The following is a 19,001-nucleotide window of genomic DNA, read 5'->3' on the forward strand; positions in this document are numbered from 1 at the left end:
AGGGCTGTTTAGCAAATAGTAAGTGATCAAGTATGGCTAGAGCAAATATGAGAGGAGAAATGGAAACAATGAGTCTGAAAATGTGGTTGTTTATCAGTCACTTGGTTGTATCTGACTCTTTTGCAACTCTGCAGACTTAGCTCACCAGGCTCCTCTAACCATGGGATTTTCCAAGCAAGAATAGTTGAGTGGGCTGCCATTTCCTCCTCCACGGGATCTTCCTGACATAAGGAGTGTATCTGCATCAGTGGTGTCTCCTGCATTAGTAGGAGCATTCTTTAACATTGAGCCAAACGGGGATTCCCTCAAACTTTCAGTACTTTTTGTAAATGCAACCTCATTCTATACATCTTTGCAGACTTTGATAATCTTGGAATTACTACAAAGAGGTGCTGTGCATCATTTACCAGAATAAGCATAAAAATTAAAGAAATTTTTGGAGTTGAAAAACTCAAAGAGTTAACCAGGCATAAAACGGCAAATTTTCTTTCTTTCTCTCTTTCTTTTTTCTTAACTTACTTTAAAGTGTTAAGTGTAATGTGGTTCAGTCAGTTCAGTCACTCAGTCGTGTCTGACTCTTTGCGACCCCATGAATTGCAGCATGCCAGGGCTCCCTGTCCATCACCAGCTCCCGGAGTTCACCCAAACTCAAGTCCATCGAGTCAGTGATGCCATCCAGCCATCTCATCCTCTGTTGTCCCCTTTCCCTCCTGCCCCCAATCCCTTCCAGCATCAGAGTCTTTTCCAATGAGTCAAGTCTTCGCATGAGGTGGCCAAAGTATTGGAGTTTCAGCTTTAGCATCATTTCTTCAAAAGAGCACCCAGGACTGATCTCCTTCAGAATGGACTGGTTGGATCTCCTTGCAGTCCAAGGGACTCTCAAGAGTCTTCTCCAACACCACAGTTCAAAAGCATCAATTCTTCGGCGTTCAGCTTCCTTCAAAGTCCAACTCTCACATCCATACCTGACCACTGGAAAAATCAAAGCCTTGACCAGATGGACCTTTGTTGGCAAAGTAATGTCTCTGCTTTTCAATATGCTATCTAGGTTGGTCATAACTTTCCTTTCAAGGAGCAAGTGCCTTTTAATTTCATGGCTGCAATCACCATCTGCAGTGATTTCAGAGCCCCCAAAAAATAAAGTCTGACACTGTCTCCACTGTTCCCCCATCTATTTCCCATGAAGTGATGGGACCAGATGCCATGATTTTAGTTTTCTGAATGTGGTTAATAAAACTAAATGAATATATTTTCCCGAAACCCAAGTCAGAGGTGAGAATAGAAACACTAAATGAGAATAAGATACTCTAAAGGCTTCCCTGATAGCTCTGTGGTAGAGAATTCACCTACCAATGCAGGATACATGGATTCAATCCCTGGTCAGGGAAGATCTCACATGCTGTGGAGCAACTAAGTCCATTCACCAAGTGCGCCGCAACTACTGAGTTGTGCTCTAGAACCCAGGAGCCATAACTACTGAAGCCTGTGTCCCTAAAGCCTGTGCTTCCCAACAGGAGAATTCACTGCAGTGAGAAGTCCATGCATCACAGCTAGAGAGTAGTCTCCACTCACTGCAACTAGAGAAAAAGCCCACAGAGTAGCAAATATGCAGCACAGCCAAAAATAAATAAATAGATTCATATATAAAGAAAGATACACGAAGAAAACAAGAAAAGCTGGACCCTAGTGCTGTCTTAAGCACCAGTCAGCTCTGGGATTTGGTAGAATATGTCCTTTTTTCCTCCTAGACCTCATTTACTAACCCTTGGAGTGGATTCATTAAACTGAACAATTTCTAGTGTTTTTCCCCAACTCACAACTTTATAGAATCATAAAAGAATAAATGTTTGTTGTAACTATATGCATGAGAACTATTTTCTTGAAGAAGCAGAGTACATCTCAAAGACACTAAAGATCTTCCTCATTCAATGAGATTACTGTACAGTCACTATAGTAGAGTGACAATTGAGAGTATTAATGGCATAAACCAGTAATCTTTGGGGCAAAGCTCATCTTTTGTAATAGAAAAATCAACTGGAAAAAGGAGAAAGCAGAAAAAAAAAAGGAGGAAAAAGAGAACAGTGGCAACTTCTAATGATTAGGAGTACTTCTCACAGACTTGTAAGAGAAGTGCCTCCTTGGAGAATCAGCCAACTTAAGATTTCTCTGTTTTCAGTAATGTTCTTAATTTCAGTAATTTAAGTGAGTTGCCCTAGTTGATCCTCTAAATGGGTTTTATCACCAATTACAAGCTCATACTGCTCACCACATGATAGGTCAATAGACTGAGAGACTAATTGTTGGGTCAGGGAATAGCAACTATTTGGAAAGCCAGCAGTCATCAAAGATGGAGGGGAAACTAGTGTCCGAAAGAACCATCTTACACATGTCAGAATTCAGGCTTTTTTTACACTAAAAATGGAGGAGCTTTTGCAGGCTGTTGTAAACTTCTTGGTGCTGGCCAGACCCCAGAAGAGATGTGATAATTCTTTGTTCTTGACGCTGTCCATGTCGGTCTGGCCACAATGTTTCTGTAAACCTCCAACAAGACAAACACTTTTCTCCATTCTGAAATTCTTTCTTTATATATATATAAATGAAAGTGTTATTCCTTTAAAGGTCAAACCTGGGAGGCAGGGCCTTGAGAAAGGGCTATCTTGTATATTTCAGGCTATAGGCTTGCTCCTTGGAAGAAAAGTTGTGACCAAACTAGATAGCATATTAAAAACCAGAGACATTACTCTGCTGACAAATTTCTGTTTAGTCAAACCTATGGTTTTTTCAGTAGTCATGTATGGATATGACAGTTGGACTATATTAAAAAAAGAAAAAGAAAGCTGAGCACTAAAGAATTGATGCTTTTAAACTGTGGTGTGGGAGAAGACGCTTGAGACTCCCTTGGACTGCAAGGAGATCCAACTAGTCCTTCCTAAAGGAAATCAGTCCTGAATATTCAATGGAAGGACTGATGCTGAAGCTGAAACTCCAATACTTTGGCCACCCGATGCGAAGAACTGACTCATTGGAAAAGACCTTGATGCCGGGAAAGATTGAGGGCAGAAGGAGAAGGGGACAACCAAGGAAGAGATGGTTGGATGGCATCACCAACTCAATGGACATGAGTTTGAGTAAGCTCCAGGAGTTGGTGATGGACTGTATAGTCCATGGGGTCACAAAGAGTCAGACACAACTGAGCGAATGAACTGAACTGATAGGCAGCATTCTTTTACAAAGGTGCAAAGCCACTATGACTAAACACAGGCAGCCAATCACAAAGGTTACAGTTAAAGGAATAGATTCTATTTGTTTAGATCTATTTTTTGTTCTCCTTTACAGTTTTGTTTACATGGAGCTTTGTGTATGTGTGTGTGTTTAGTATAGCTGCATGTTTTGACTACTTTATCATTGCCATTTTATGTGGTAACCTTTTAGCTTATTCTATTCTTTCTACTTCTTTTACTTTCACTTTTAAAAGTGGAAAAAGAACTGGCAGAGTGATGGATGTGGTTATGAGAATGCCCATGCCCAAAAGAGAATGAATACTTCTACTCCAGTTATCTCTGCATAACCCGGAGATCACAGCATGATGCTAAATTCAGTCACTTAGGACATGCTAGAAGCTCTATACTATTGTATTTTATACTTGAAATTTTCAAGAATGAGCTGAAGTTTTCTCATCACACACACACAAAAGGAATTAAAAAGCATGGAGCTATGTGAGCTGATGAACTTGTAAATGAGCTTGATTGTGATGATCATTCTATAATATATACATACACCAAAACATCAAATTCAACACCTTAAATACATATCATGTCTATGTATCAAATTTATCCATATAGAGATGAAATAAATAAATGAGAGGGAAGGAAGTATTGTTAAATGTGGGAAGGGTAGAGGGGGATACTCCCTTGTGAGCCTCTGTTCTTGGTAAAGACACAAAGAATCTGAAGTCTTACCCTTGCCAAAAACAAGTTCATTAAGGAAAGAACAGAAAGAACACCTCAAAGGAGTGGTGGACCAAGGCAAGAGATACATTCATGCTAGAATGAAAATGTACAGGGGTTAATCAAGATAGGGCTTTCATATATTCATCTCAGTGGGCATGGGGTGACAGTTTTGATTGGCAGTGGCAAGTTATATAACAGACTCTATTGCACATATTTTCCCATAGTTCAGTCTGTTATGATCAGATGTATGTATATATAGAATATGTATAAACACTTAATGAGATCTCAGATGCTTAAGTTCACTTGAGGACACAGCTGTGCATCAAGGGTGCATGTGCCAGGGTTGAAAAAGCCACTATGGTTAGTTCCTATCTACTGTGTGTCTAGCCTACATGTTCTGGAGTTGGAAACATCTTTGTGGTTATTTTATAGCATATCTGTGAACTCTCCCTGGGCTGCATTGGGGCTTTTCTGAACTGGGGCTTAGAGATCAGCTTGATTCCTTTCAGTTAGGCCATCCTTTGTTGCTTATGACTAACTTCCTATCTAACAAAAAGATGGAGATTATAACAGAAAACACACACACACTCACACACACACACAAAGATACAGCGATTAAAAAGAAGATGAAGAAAAGAAGGAGGAGAAAGAGAAGAGGAGAAAGAAAGAAAACATTTACACGGGTAACTCAGAGGAACTTGCTGCCCAAAATTCTGCAAAGAAACTTCAGGATAAGGAATATTCTAGGTCAACATTCTTATCACTTCAAAATTCTCTTTTTTGGGTTGTTGTAAAGATTAAATGAGATGATACATGTAAACTGCACATTGTCTGAAACAAGTTGGAAAAAAAAAGTGAAAGTGTTAGTCACTCATTCATGTCTGAGTTCTTGCTACCCCATGCACTGTAGGCCCCCAGACTCCTCTGTCCATGGAATTCTCCAGAAAAAAAATACTGGAGTGGGTAGCCATTCCCTCCTCCAGTGGCTCTTCTCAACCCAGGAATTGAACTCGGGTCTCCCACATTGCAAGTGGATTCTTTACCCTCTCAGCTAATTTGTCTCATTATCTGAGACAAATTGAGTGATCAATAAATGCTAGTTTATTTATTGAGCTAGTTCTTACAACATGCCTAAAATTTATTCTCCTTTTAGATTGAATACCATCCTTGTTAGATCATTCAATAAATAAACATGAACTTTATCTGATTCCAAAATCTGCATGCCTTCTATATCACTATCTCTAAAATAAGACCCTACTTTCAAAAGCAATTGGGAAAAAAAATAGCAAAAGCATGATGATGTAACAAAACCTATATACCCAAGACAAAATGAATCAGGACAATTTTAGAGTATTCAGATCTACATGGATTGATTGTTTTCTTCTGCAACTAAATTGTAAAAGTGAAGAAATTATTTGCATAGTTGTTTTCCATTCAACTTACTGCATGTGATAAATGGTTATAATATTTTTGTAAGTTTTCATGAGTCAGGGAAAATAAGAAAAATACTGAGAACATGCATAAATCAAAGATATCTCCCCAGAGATATCTGGGGAGAAAAGTCTAGATTAAAAAAAAAAAAAAAAAGTGTTCTTTTAAGGTCAAAAAAAAAGTCAAACTCAGGAGGCCCAAGGGAAAAAAAAAAAACTAGAGCACAATTATGAAACATTTCAAAAATGCAATTCAATTTTTTTTGATCTACAGAAAAGGAAAGTTCTCAATTTGGTGAAAATGTTCAAAACTGAAAAATATAACTGCAATTCCCAGTGAGACACAGGAAAAAAAAATACAACTTGCAATGCATTTTACTCAAGCACTGGACTATATTTGATGTTTGAAAGAGTTTTTTTATAATTAATATCACTGCTCTGAATGTCAAAAGAATTAATGATTAGTCTCTGATTATAACGAACTATCATGGTTATTACATTAACATTCAAAAGCAACTTGCTTTATTAAAACATTTTTTTTTGAATTGTCAATAGCAATCTTTAAATCAATGAGTAGCATTTTCAGCATTAAGAATCATACTTAGGTCACTGGATTTCTCGTTGGAGCTGTGTTCTGTTATGTATGCTATTCAGGCATATGATCTATTTCAAAAGAGTGAAACTCCTTAAATAAGGTCTTGACATTGCCATTTATGCTGTGTGCATTTACCTCTATAATTACCTAAATAAATTAGAAACAGTTTTGATATTTGAAATGCAGATGATATCACCAGTAATTTTCTAATCTAGGTCATAAAACTTAAAAAAATATATAGATCTTGGTTAAAATCCCATAATATTTTCCAAATTTACAAAACAGTTATTTATGAAAATTAACTAGATTGCTGAAGCTCTGAATGTTACAATTCCCTTGGTCAGTTTTTGAATTTTTGAAGATTTAAAATTATCATTGATATTATGAACCTGGACACCTGAGCAAAGATAAAACTGATTAAAAGAACACAATGATATATTTAAGAAAAAACAATAATTGAAAATATTTAATAATCATTTGCTGCTTTTCAGTTGCTCAGTTGTGTTTGACTCTTTCAGAACTCATAAACTGTGGCACACTAGGCTTCCATGTCCTAGACTGTCTCCCAGAGTTTGTTCACAGTCATGTCCATTGAGTTGATAATGCCATCCAGCCATCTCATCCTCTGTTGTCCCATTCTCCTCCTACCTTCACTCTTTCCCAACATTAGGGTCTTATCCAATGGGTTGGCTCTTTGGATCAGGTGGCCAAAGTATTGGAGCTTCAGCTTCAGCCTCAGTCCTTCCAATGAATATTCAAGATTAATTTTCTTTAGGATTTACTGGTTTGATCTCCTTCATGCCCAAAGACTCTCAAGAGCCTTCTCTAGTACCACAGTTTGAAAGCATCAGTACTTCAGTGTTCAGCAATATTTATGTTCTGGCTGTCACATCCATACATGACTACTGGACAAACCATAGCTTTGAATATAGTGACCTTTGCCAGCAATGTGATGTCTCTGCTTTTTAACACACTGTCTAGGTTTACTATAACTTTTCTTCCAAGGAGTAGGCATCTTAAAACAGGAGTAAGCATCTTTCAATTTCATGATTGTACTCACCATCCGGAGTGATTTTGGAGCTCAAGAAAATAAAATGTATCACTGTTTCCATTTTTCCTCCATCTATTTATTTGCCATGAATCGATGGAATCAGAGGCCATGATCTTAGTTTTTTGAATGTTGAGTTTTAAGCCAGCTTTTTCACTCTCCTCTTTCATCTTCATCAGGAGGCTCTTTAGTTCCTGTTCACTTTCTGCTATAAGGGTAGTGTCATCTGCATATCTGAGGTTATTGATATATCTCTTGGCAATCTTGATTGCAGCTTGTGCTTCATACTGCCCAGAATTTCACATTATGTACTCTACATATAAGTTAAATATACAGCCTTGAAGTGCTCCTTTCCCAGTTTGCAACCACTTTGTTGTTCCATGTCTGGCTTCTTGACCTGCATACAGGTTTCTCAGGAAACAGGTAAGGTAGTCTGGTATTCCCATTTCTTTAAGAATTTTCCAGCTTTTTGTGATCTACACAATTAAAGACTTTGGTGTAGTCAATGAAGCAGGAGTAGATATTTTTCTATAATTCTCTAGCTTTTTCTATGACCCAACAGATGTTGACAATTTGATATCTGGTTCATCTGCTTTTTCTAAATCCAGCTTGTACATCTGGAAGAGCTTGGTTCACATACTGTTGAAAACTAGCTTGAAGGATTTTTAGAATTACCTTGCTAGCATTTGAAATGACCAGAATTATGGGGTAGTTTGAACATTCTTTGGCATTGCCCTTCTTGGGGATTGGAATGAAAACTGACATAATTTTCCAGTCCTGTGGCCACTACTGAGTTTTCCAAATTTGCTGATATATTGAGTGCAGCACATTTACAGCAACATATTTTAGGATTTGAAATAGGTTAGCTGCAATTCCACCACTTCTCCTAGTTTTTTTTTTTTCTACTAATGTTTCCTAAGGCCCACTTAAATTCACAATCTAGCCTGTCTGGCTCTAGATGAGTGACCATACTATCATGATTATCTGGGTCATTGAGACTTTTTTTTTGTGGTTCTGTGCATTATAACCACCCCTTTTTAATCCCTCCTGCTTCTGTTAGGTGTTATATCTGTCCTTTAATATGCCCATCTTTGCATGAAATGTTCCCTTGGTATCTCTAATATTCTTGAAGAAATTTCAAGTTATTCCCAATCTGTTGTCTTCCTCAATTTCTTTTCATTTTTCACTTAAGAGGACTTTCTTATCTCGCCTTGCTATTCCTTGGAACTCTGCATTCAGATGGGCATATCTTTTCCTTTCTCCTTTGCCTTTCACTCCTCTTGTTTTCTAACCTATCTGTAAGGCCTCCTCAAACAAACTTTAGGCCTTGTTGCATTTCATTTTCTCTGGGAAGGTTTTGGTCACCACTTCCTAGGCACTCTGTCTATCAGATCTAATCTATTGAATCTATTTGTCACTTCTACTGAATAATCATAAGGGAAAAGATTTAGATCATACCTGAATGGCCAAATGGTTTTCCCTACTTTCTTCAATTTAAGTCTGAACTTTGTAATACAGAGCTCATGATCTGAGCCACAGTCAAATCCTGACCTTGTTTTTGCTAACTGTATAGAACTAAAACACAGAGACATTACTTTGCTGACAAAGGTCCTTCTAGTCAAAGCTATGTTTGTTTGTTTGTTTTTTTCACTAGTCATGTATGTGTGTGAGTTGGACTATAAAGAAACTGAGTGCCGAAGAATTAATGTTTTTGAACTGTGGTGTTGGAGAAGACTCTTGAGAGTCCCTTGGACTGAGAGGAGATCCAACCTGTCCATCCTAAAAGAGTTTAGTCCTGAATATTCATTAGAATGACTGACTCTGAAGCTGAAACTCCAATATTTTGGTCACCTAATGTGAAGAACGTACTCATTGGAAAAGACCTTGATACTGGGAAAGATTGAGGGCAGGAGGAGAAGGGGAAAACAGAGAATGAGATGATTGGATAGCATCACTGGCTCGATGGACATAAGTTAGGGCAAGCTTTGGGAGTGGACAGGGATGGAGTGGTGATGGACAGGGAGGTCTGACGTGCTGCAGTCCATGGGGTCGCAAAGAGTCGGACATGACCTAACAACTGAACTGAGCTGATAGAACTCCATCTTTGGCTGCAAAGAATACAATCAATCAAATTTCAACATTGACCATCTGGTAATGTCCTAAAGGATGTTTGCTATGACCAGTGTCTTGCCAAGTCTTCTCTTGGCAAGCTTCATTAACTTGCCTGTTACTCCAGGTATCTCTTAACTTCCTGACTTTTCATTCCATTCTCCTATGATGAAAAGGACATCTTTCTTGGTGTTAGTTCTAAAAGGTCCTGTAAGTCTTACATAGAACCATTCAACTTCAGCTTCTTCAACATGAGTGGTTGGGGTATAGACTTGGTTACTGTGACTTTGAAAGGTTTGCCTTGGAAACAAACCATGATCATTCTGTCATTTTTGAGATTGCACCCAAGTACTACATTTTGGACTCTTATTGATTATGAGTGTTACTCCATTTCTTCTAAGGAATTCTTGCCCATAGTTGTAGATATAATTATCATCTGAATTAAATTCTCCTATTCCTGTCCATTTTAGTTCACTGATTCCTAAGATGTTGATGTTTGCTCTTGCCATCTCCTGTTTGATGACTTCCAATTTACTTTGATTCATGGACTTAACATTCCAGATTCCTAAGCAACATTCTTCTTACAGCATCAGACTTTACTTTCACCGTCAGAAACATCCAGAACTGGGCACTGTTTCTGCTTTGACTCAGCCTTTTCATTCTTTCTCGAGCAATTTCTCTGCTCTTCTCCAGAAGAATATTGGACACCTACCAACCTGGGAGGCTCCTATTAAGTGGCATATATTTTTACCTTTCCATACTGTTCATGAAGTTCTCAAGGCAAGAATGCTGAAGTGGTTTGCTATTCCCTTCTCCAGTACACCGTGTTTTGTCACAACTCTCCACTAGGACCCATCTATCTTGGGTTGCCCTGCAAAGCATGGCTCATAGTTTCATTGAGTTACAAAAGGCTATGATCCATGTGATCATTTTGTTTAATTTTCTGTGATTGTGGTTTTCATTCTGGGGGCCATGGGATTGAAGTTCTTGCTTCTTCTGTCTGCCCTTTGATGGATGAATGTTAGAGACTTGTGCAAGCTTCCTGACTAGAGGGACTGGCTGTGGTTCAGGGCCATGCTCAACAAATATTTAATCCAATTTTCTGCTGATTGACAGAGCTCTGCTCCCCACCTGTGTTTTGGCCTGAGGCAACCCAATCCTAGAGTCTACAGTGTCTATGTTAGGGCTACAGGCTCTCTGATAAGGCCAGTGGTGACCTCCTCCTGGAGGATTTATGTCAACTCACCACATCTCTCAGGACTGCTGCTGTCAGCGGTCCTGACCTCAAGAAGACCACTGTCTACCTATGCCTCTGCTGGAGACTCCCAAACATTCACAGGCAAGTCTGGCTCAGTCTCTTGTGGGGTCACTGCTCATTTCCCCTGGGTCCTGGTGAACACAAGGCTTTTGTTTGTGCCTTTGAAGAGTCTCTGTTTCCCCAGGCCTGTGGCAGTTCTGTAATCTAAATCCATTTATCTTGAAAGACAGATTCCCTGGGGATTCCCAGGCCCTTTGCTGGATCCCCAAGTTGAGAAGTCTGTTATGGGGTCTAGACCTTCACAACAGTGCAAGAACTTCTTTGATATAGTTGTTTCAGTTCGTGGGTCACCCACTTGGTGAAGCTATGGTAAGATTAATGGCAATATCCCACACGAAGACTTAGAGTACACGCCCTGCCTCCCAGGACTGCTGTTGCAGGTGCTCTTGTCCCTGCACAGGCTACTGCTGACCCACACTGCCACAGGAGACCTTCATTAAACCCCTGGAAATAAAACATTTGGTGTTCAAAGACAATAATTGGGCTTAGGTAGTGTATAAAAAGGAGGGAAGCATTCTTTTTATATATGCAAGGAGTCAGTTGGCCATCAAAAGATTTTTCACTTCTTTCTTTCAACACAGGATAATTTATGTGAAATATGCATCAGACTTTGCTGTACTGTAAACCCATTGGTCTTTTGCTAGTTCTTAAGACAGAAATAATAGAAACAGAGCTTTGAAGCGTCAGTGAAATATGATTTGAGATATACAAATAAGACAAATTTCTACAGTACGGTTCACTTGAACTGACCATGAAAGGAACTTTTAATACAATGAAAAATAAGAAAACTATATACCTGACATGAAAGCAAGCACAGTATATTTAATATTTCTTCCTTTATTTTCCTGTTTTAAAAATCAAAAAAAAAAAAAGATACTTGTTTTGAATTCACACATCATTTGTGACACTTTAATTTTCCCATTAGTAGGAATCTGTTAAAGAATGATAGTAAAATCAGGCAAACAAAATCATTTTGGTAAGAAAAAGAGTCATAACAATCATCTAGCCATTCTTAAGGAAACCTCAGTCTTCTATGCTGCCATTCTTTTGTTTATTATTATTCCTAATGTCTGGAATATTTAGAATTCTGGAATGAAAATCCAACTTTTGGATTTTTTAAATTTTTCTCTTCCTTAAAGTTTAACTTTAAAATGTTTCCTGTTCCAATAATTCTCCCTCATTTCTCCTTGGGGAGGCCTCTTCATTTGGGTATATTCAACACAAGGCACTTGTATTAGAATTATTTCTTCAGTCCTCTGTATCACTGGAGAAGGCAATGGCAACTCACTCCAGTACTCTTGCCTGGCAAATCCCATGGACGGAGGAGCCTGGTAGGCTGCAGTCCATGGGGTCGCTAGGAGTCGGACACAACTGAGCGACTTCACTTTCACTTTTTACTTTCATACATTGGAGACGGAAATGGCAACCCACTCCAGTGTTCTTGCCTGGAGAATCCCAGGGATGGGGGAACTTGGTGGGCTACCGTCTCTGGGGTCGCACAGAGTCGGTCACTACTGAAGTGACTTAGCAACAGCAGCAGCAGTAGCAGCTGTATCACATCATTTGGCTCAGGGTTAGAAATTCAAATTACATTTGCATTTTAGTATCTCAGATAGATTAGGCCCTAACTTCTGTACACCTAATGAAATAATATCTCAAATTCATATTGCTAAGCTCAAATTTGACTGCTCTATGTTTGAAAGTCAATACTTGAAAGATAAATGCTTATAGAAATAAAAAGTTGCTTTATTGGGGAGAAGGTGGACATGTGTCTCAGAACTAACTCCTGAGATCTCCTAAGATTCTTATCAACCATAAAAGCTTTTAAAGGGAAAGGGGGGATGTGATCTCAGTCAATCATATTTAATAAGGGGTCATATTATTTCCAATCTTCTGCTGCATGCAGGTTTATTGATTCCTTGTGATCTTTCTTTTAATACTACTTTGTTTCATGGTTTTCTCATGAGATTACTAAAGGGAAGCTGGGAAAATGATCTAGTCATCTGCTAACTACTTATTCTTCATTTCTACTTATTTAACACAAGGAAAGGATCAACAGATTAAGCAAGGTTTTGTGTGATCAAAAGATTTGAAAATAATTCTTGGGCCAGGTATGAATAGAGTCTGGGGGATAGGGTTGGATACCTAGTGTAAAAGTTAAGTTAAAAAATAGCTTTGCTAGAGTGACAATCTAATCACACACACCACAGCCTTGTCTAACTCAATGAAATTAAGCCATGCTGTGTGAGGCACCCAAGACAGGTGGGTCATGGTGGAGAGGTCTGAAAGAATGTGGTCCACTGGAGAAGGGAATGGCAAACCACTTCACTATTCTTGCCTTGAGAACCCCATGAACAGTATGAAAAGGCAAAATGATAGGATACTGAAAGAGGAAACCCTGGGTCGGTAGGTGCCCAATGTGCTACTAGAGATCAGTGGAGAAATAACTCCAGAAAGAACGAAGGGATAGAGCCAAAGCAAAAACAATACCCAGTTGTGGATGTGACTGGTGATAGAAGCAAGGTCCGATACTGTAAAGATTAATATTGCATAGGAACCTGAAATGTCAGGTCCATGAATCAAGGCAAATTGGAAGTGGTCAAACAGGAGATGGCAAGCGTGAACGTCGACATTCTAAGAATCAGTGAACTAAAATGGATTGGAATGCGTGAATTTAACTCAGGTGACCATTATATCTACTACTGTGGGCAGGAATGCCTTAGAAGAAATGGAGTAGCCATCATGGTCAACAAGAGTCCGAAATTCAGTACTTGGATGCAATCTCAAAAACGACAGAATGATCTCTGTTCATTTCCAAGGCAAACCATTCAGTATCACAGTATCCAAGTCTATGTCCCAACCAGTAATGTTGAAGAAGCTGAAGTTGAACGGTTCTATGAAGACCTACAAGACCTTTTAGAAATAATGCCCCAAAAAAGATGTCATTTTCATTATAGGGGACTGGAATGCAAAAGTAGGAAGTCAAGAAACACCTGGAATAACAGCCAAATTTAACCTTGGAATATGGAATGAAGCAGGGCAAAGGCTAAAAGAGTTTTACCAAGAGAACGCACTGGCTGTAGCAAACATCCTCTTCCAACAACACAAGAGAAGACTCTACACACAGACATCACCAGATGGTCAACACCAAAATCAGATTGATTATATTCTTTGCAGCCAAAGATGGAGAAGTTCTATACAGTCAGCAAAAACAAGACCGGGAGCTGACTGTGGATCAGATCATGAACTCCTTATTACCAAATTCAGACTTAAATTGAAGAAAGTAGGGAAAAAACCACTAGACCATTCAGGCATGAACTAAGTCAAATCAATTATGATTATATAGTGGAAGTAAGAAATAAATTTAAGGGACTAGATTTTATAGATACAATGCCTGATGAACTATGGATGGAGGTGTGTGACACTGTACAGGAGATAGGGATCAAGACCATCCCCATGGAAAAGAAATGCAAAAAAGCAAAATAGCTGTCTGGGGAGGCCTTAAAAATAGCTGTGAAAAGAAGAGAAGCAAACATCAAAGGAGAAAAGGAAAGATATAAGCATCTGAAAGCAGAGTTCCAAAGAATAGCAAGGAGAGAAAAGAAAGCCTTCCTCAGTGATCAATGCAAAGAAATAGCGGAAAACAACAGAATGGGAAAGACTAGAGATCTCTTCCGGAGAAGGCAATGGCACCCCACTCCAGTACTCTTGCCTGGAAAATCCCATGGATGGAGGAACCTGGTAGGCTGTAGTCCATGGGGTTGCTAGGAGTTGGACATGACTGAGCAACTTCACTTTCAAGCATTGGAGAAGGAAATGGCAACCCACTCCAGTGTTCTTGCCTGGAGAATCCCAGGGACAGGGGAGCCTGGTGGGCTGCCGTCTCTGGGGTCGCACAGAGTTGGACACGACTGAAGCAACTTAGAAGCAGCAGCAGCAGAGATCTCTTCAAGAAGATTAGAGATACCAAGGGAACATTTCATGCAAAGATGGGCTTGGTAAAGGACAGAAATGGTATGGACCTAAGAGAAGCAAAAGATATTAAGAAGAGGTGGCAAGATACACAGAAGAACTATACAAAAAATATCTTCACAACCATGATGATAATCATGATGGTGTGATCACTCACCTACAGTCAGACACCCTGGAATGTGAAGTCAAGTGGGCCTTAGAAAGCATCACTATGAACAAAGCTAGTGGAGGTGATGGAATCCCAGTTGAGCTATTTCAAATCCTGAAAGATGATGCTGTGAAAGTGCTGCACTCAATATGCAGGCAAATTTGGAAAACTCAGCAGTGGCCACAGGACTGGAAGAGGTCAGTTTTCATTCCAATCCCAAAGAAAGGCAATGCCAAAGAACGGTCAAAGTACCACACAATTGCACTCATCTCACACACTAGTAAAGTAATGCTCAAAATTCTCCAAGCCAGACTTCAGCAATACGTGAACCTTGAACTTCCAGATGTTCAAGCTGGTTTTTGAAAAGGCAAAGGAACCAGAGATCAAACTGCCAACATCTGCTGGATCATGGAAAAAGCAAGAGAGTTCCAGAAAAACATATATTTCTGCTTTATAGACTATGCCAAGCCTTTGACTGTGTGGATCACAATAAACTGTGGAAAATTCAGAAAAAGATGGGTATACCAGACCACCTGACCTGCCTCTTGAAAGACCTATATGCAGATCAGGAAGCAACAGTTAGAACTGGACATGGAACTGTAGACTGGTTCCAAATAGGAAAAGGAGCACATCAAAGGTGTATATTGTCACCCTGCTTATTTAACTTACATGCAGAGTACATCATGAGAAATGCTGGGCTGGAAGAAGCACAAGCTGGAATCAAGATTGCAGGGAGAAATATCAATAACCTCAGATATGCAGATGACACCACCCTTATGGCAGAGACTGAAGAGGAACTAAAAAGCCTCTTGATGAAAGTGAAAGAAGAGAGTGAAAAAGTTGGCTTAAAGTTCAACGTTCAGAAACCTAAGATCATGGTATCCAGTCCATCATTTCATGGGAAATAGATGAGAAATAGTGTCAGACTTTATTTTTGGGGGCTCCAAAATCACTGCCAATTGTGACTGCAGCCATGAAATTAAAAGACGCTTACTCCTTGGAAGGAAAGTTATGACCAACCTAGATAGCATATTAAAAAGCAGAGACATTTCTTTGCCAACAAAGGTCCATCTAGTCAAGGATATGGTTTTCCCAGTGGTCATGTATGGATGTGAGAGTTGGACTGTGAAGAAAGCTGAACGCCAAATAATTGATGCTTTTGAACTGTGATGTTGGAAAAGACTCTTGTGAGTCCCTTGGACTGCAAGGAGATCCAATCAGTCCATTCTAAAGGAGATCAGTCCTGGGTGTTCTTTGAAAGGAATGATGCTAAAGCAGAAACTCCATTACTTTGGCCACCTCATGCAAAGGGCTGACTCATTGGAAAAGACTTCGATGCTGGGAGGGATTGAATTGGTCAGGAGAAGAAGGGGACGACAGAGAATGCGATGGCTTGATGGTATCACCGACTCAATGGACGTGAGTTTGGGTGAACTCCGGGAGCTGGTGATGGACAGGGGGTCCTGGTGTGTTGCAATTCATGGGGTCGCAAAGAGTCAGACACGACTGAACGACTGAACTGAGAGTGACAAGACAAAAGATCTCCTGCAGAGAACTGCTTCCTGCCAAGAGTTGCTTACATATCCCCACTGTCACAGGTGATTTCATTTCTATGGGATTATAGGTGAAGGTCTGCTTCTGTAACTTCTTCTTGCTGACAAAGGACATGGTATTCTTAGAATGGAAGATGACAATATGAATCTGTAGCACCTCTTTGCTGACAATTTAGTTGCTCACTTACATGTATAAACAGAAAAAGCCACAATTATTTGTATGTTCATAAAGATACATATTATTACAAGCAATAGTGTTAATTTCATTCTCTAGAGGCCTTCTCTTGTAATTGTGTTAGTTATAGATTCAGTACTCCTCAAGATGGAGCAGCTTGTGTCATAGCTACTGTCTGGTTATCGTGATTATTAATTATCCTAATTATTAACTCTTTGAACCTCCTTTTTTTGACTCAGGGGAGAACTGGGAGACTTCAGCAACAAACAGTAGGCAGGAGTCATAGAAGTGCTTTCATACTGAGGAGGGGCTCATAGACTTCTGCTCAGTTTTGATCAGAATAGCTTAACAGTAATTCAAATACTGTTAAATATTTAATTAACAGTGCTAATTACTGTTAAGTAATTCAAATAAAGCATGCCCTAGAATGACTGAATTTTTTTATCTAAATTTTAAAATTTCCCTTTGTTATCATTTTATATTATATAATAAAAAGATGAAAGAGTTTCTCACCCCTATTGGTCTCAAAAACCTTTCATAATCTTAAAATTAATTGACAACTTCAAAGCCTTTTGTTTATATGAATTATGTCTATTGATAGGAGAAATTAAAACTGAGAAGTCATTAAACACAAGAAAAAATACACATTCATAAGCATGATGATGTCATCACCTAACATGTAGACTCTGAGGAGCCCCACTCTATGTTCTTGAAAGAATGGGGTTAAAAAATAATATCTTAGAATTCTAGGAAAGTAATTTGGCTTTCTGGAGCTTAATAATACAGCTTTAGAAATTCCTTGAAGTCCCCAGATAATGCTCTGAAAAATTACTGCAACAGACTAATTAAGCTAATAGATAAAATCTAGTATTTTTATATTGCTTTATAGTTTCACAGTACTCTTGTTACTCCTGTATGTATTATTTCATGTTGTGCTCATAACAACTCAGGAAAAAAAAAAAAAAAAACATGTACTGAACTGAGAAATCAAGCCTTCAGCTAAATACCTTGCTGAACATGCTATGAGAATCAAAGTTAGATTTTAAATGACGGTTGTGGACTTCAGATTCTTTATTCCTCATATAACATTAAATAGAAAGTATCACTGTGATCTTCAGAGGTTTTCAGGGTGTTAATATATAAGGTTTTTTTTGTTGTTGTTGTTAAATTTATTCTCAGTTTTCCTCATTTTATCCTTTGAGTTATAACTCAATAGTGTCATTTTCTTCCTTTGTGTTTTCCTTTTTTACATTTTCTTACTATTTTGCACTATAACATGCTTCAGATTCATCCTTTATTTTATGTGCCATAGGCAGTGTATGCATGCTCAGTTGCTAGGTTATGTCCAACTCTTTGAAACCGCATGAGATGTAGCCCACTACATTTGTCTGTCCATGGGAATTCCCATGCAAGAACACCAGAGACTATTGCCATTTCTTCTCCATGGGATCTTCCTGGGGGTCAAACTCACATCTTCTGGTTATCAGGTGAATTCTTTAGCACTGAGCCACCAAGGAAGCCCACTATAAGCAGTAGTATCAGTCTTTTTTTTTTTTTTTTTCAATGTGCTCTGGCTTCTTTAATTGAATAATAGTATTTCAAAAACACGATCCAGGTACCAGCTGCATTTGTTTCTACTGAATGATCACTGCTTCTAGGCCTCTAGAGCAGCCAAAGCTATATGTATCGTGTGTGTGTGTGTGTTAGTTGTTCAGTCATGTCCTACTTTTTGTGACCACATGGACTGTAGCCCACCAGGCTCTTCTGTCCATCGAATTCTCCAGGCCAAGAATATTGGAGTGGGTATCCGTTTCCTTCTCTAGGGAACCTTCCTAGGGATCGAATCTGGGTCTAGATCCAGATTCTTTACCAACTGAGCCACCAGGGAAGCCCGTATATAGAAATATAGTACCTGTTTGTATATAGTAGTAAGTTTCCAGGCTAACCTATACAAACTTAATAAGGCCTGGTTCAGGATTTAGGACTCACTTCACTGTTATAAAGCCCAATTCATAGTAATATCATTTTTCATTGAGTTCTATTACCACTAGTACTATAATTTCTACCATCTTACATTTATTTTTGGGGGGGGGCCTATTTCATTTTTTTTTTCTTTTTTTTATTATTTTTTTCCATTTATTTTATTTTATTTTTTAACTTTACAATATTGTATTGGTTTTGCCATATATCAACATGAATCTGCCACAGGTATACATTTAAATGCAACTTTTCATTTTAGAAAGTGCTTTGATATATATCATATTGTTCCCTTTCCAGACAGGTCTTGGTGGCAAGATGGTTTAAAACATTCCTGGTGAGCTGATAAATCTGTGGTTCATGTTTGCAAAGCTAGTTTATAAATATTACCTTGGCTTTTCTGGAAAAAGAAAAAGCTCTTGGTTCTTGTTATCCATGATCACTCTGAAGAATGAGCTACAAACTGGAAAAAAATATTATTGGATCTTCAACTCAGGAGAAGGAAAATCTTTGTGGTCATTGAAGTTCATCTTATGAAATATCTATTAATTTATTGTTACTGTTGCCCAGTTACTAAGTAGTGTCCAACTGTTTGTGACCCAATGAACTGCAGCATGTAAGGCATCATTGTCCTTCAATATCTCCTGGAGTTTGCTCAAATTCATGCCCATTGAGTTGGTCATGGTATCTAATTACCTCATCCTCTGCCACCCTTTCCTCCTTTTT

Source organism: Bubalus kerabau, chromosome 4, assembly GCF_029407905.1.
Source record: "Bubalus kerabau isolate K-KA32 ecotype Philippines breed swamp buffalo chromosome 4, PCC_UOA_SB_1v2, whole genome shotgun sequence".
NCBI classification, from domain to species: Eukaryota; Metazoa; Chordata; class Mammalia; order Artiodactyla; family Bovidae; genus Bubalus; species Bubalus kerabau.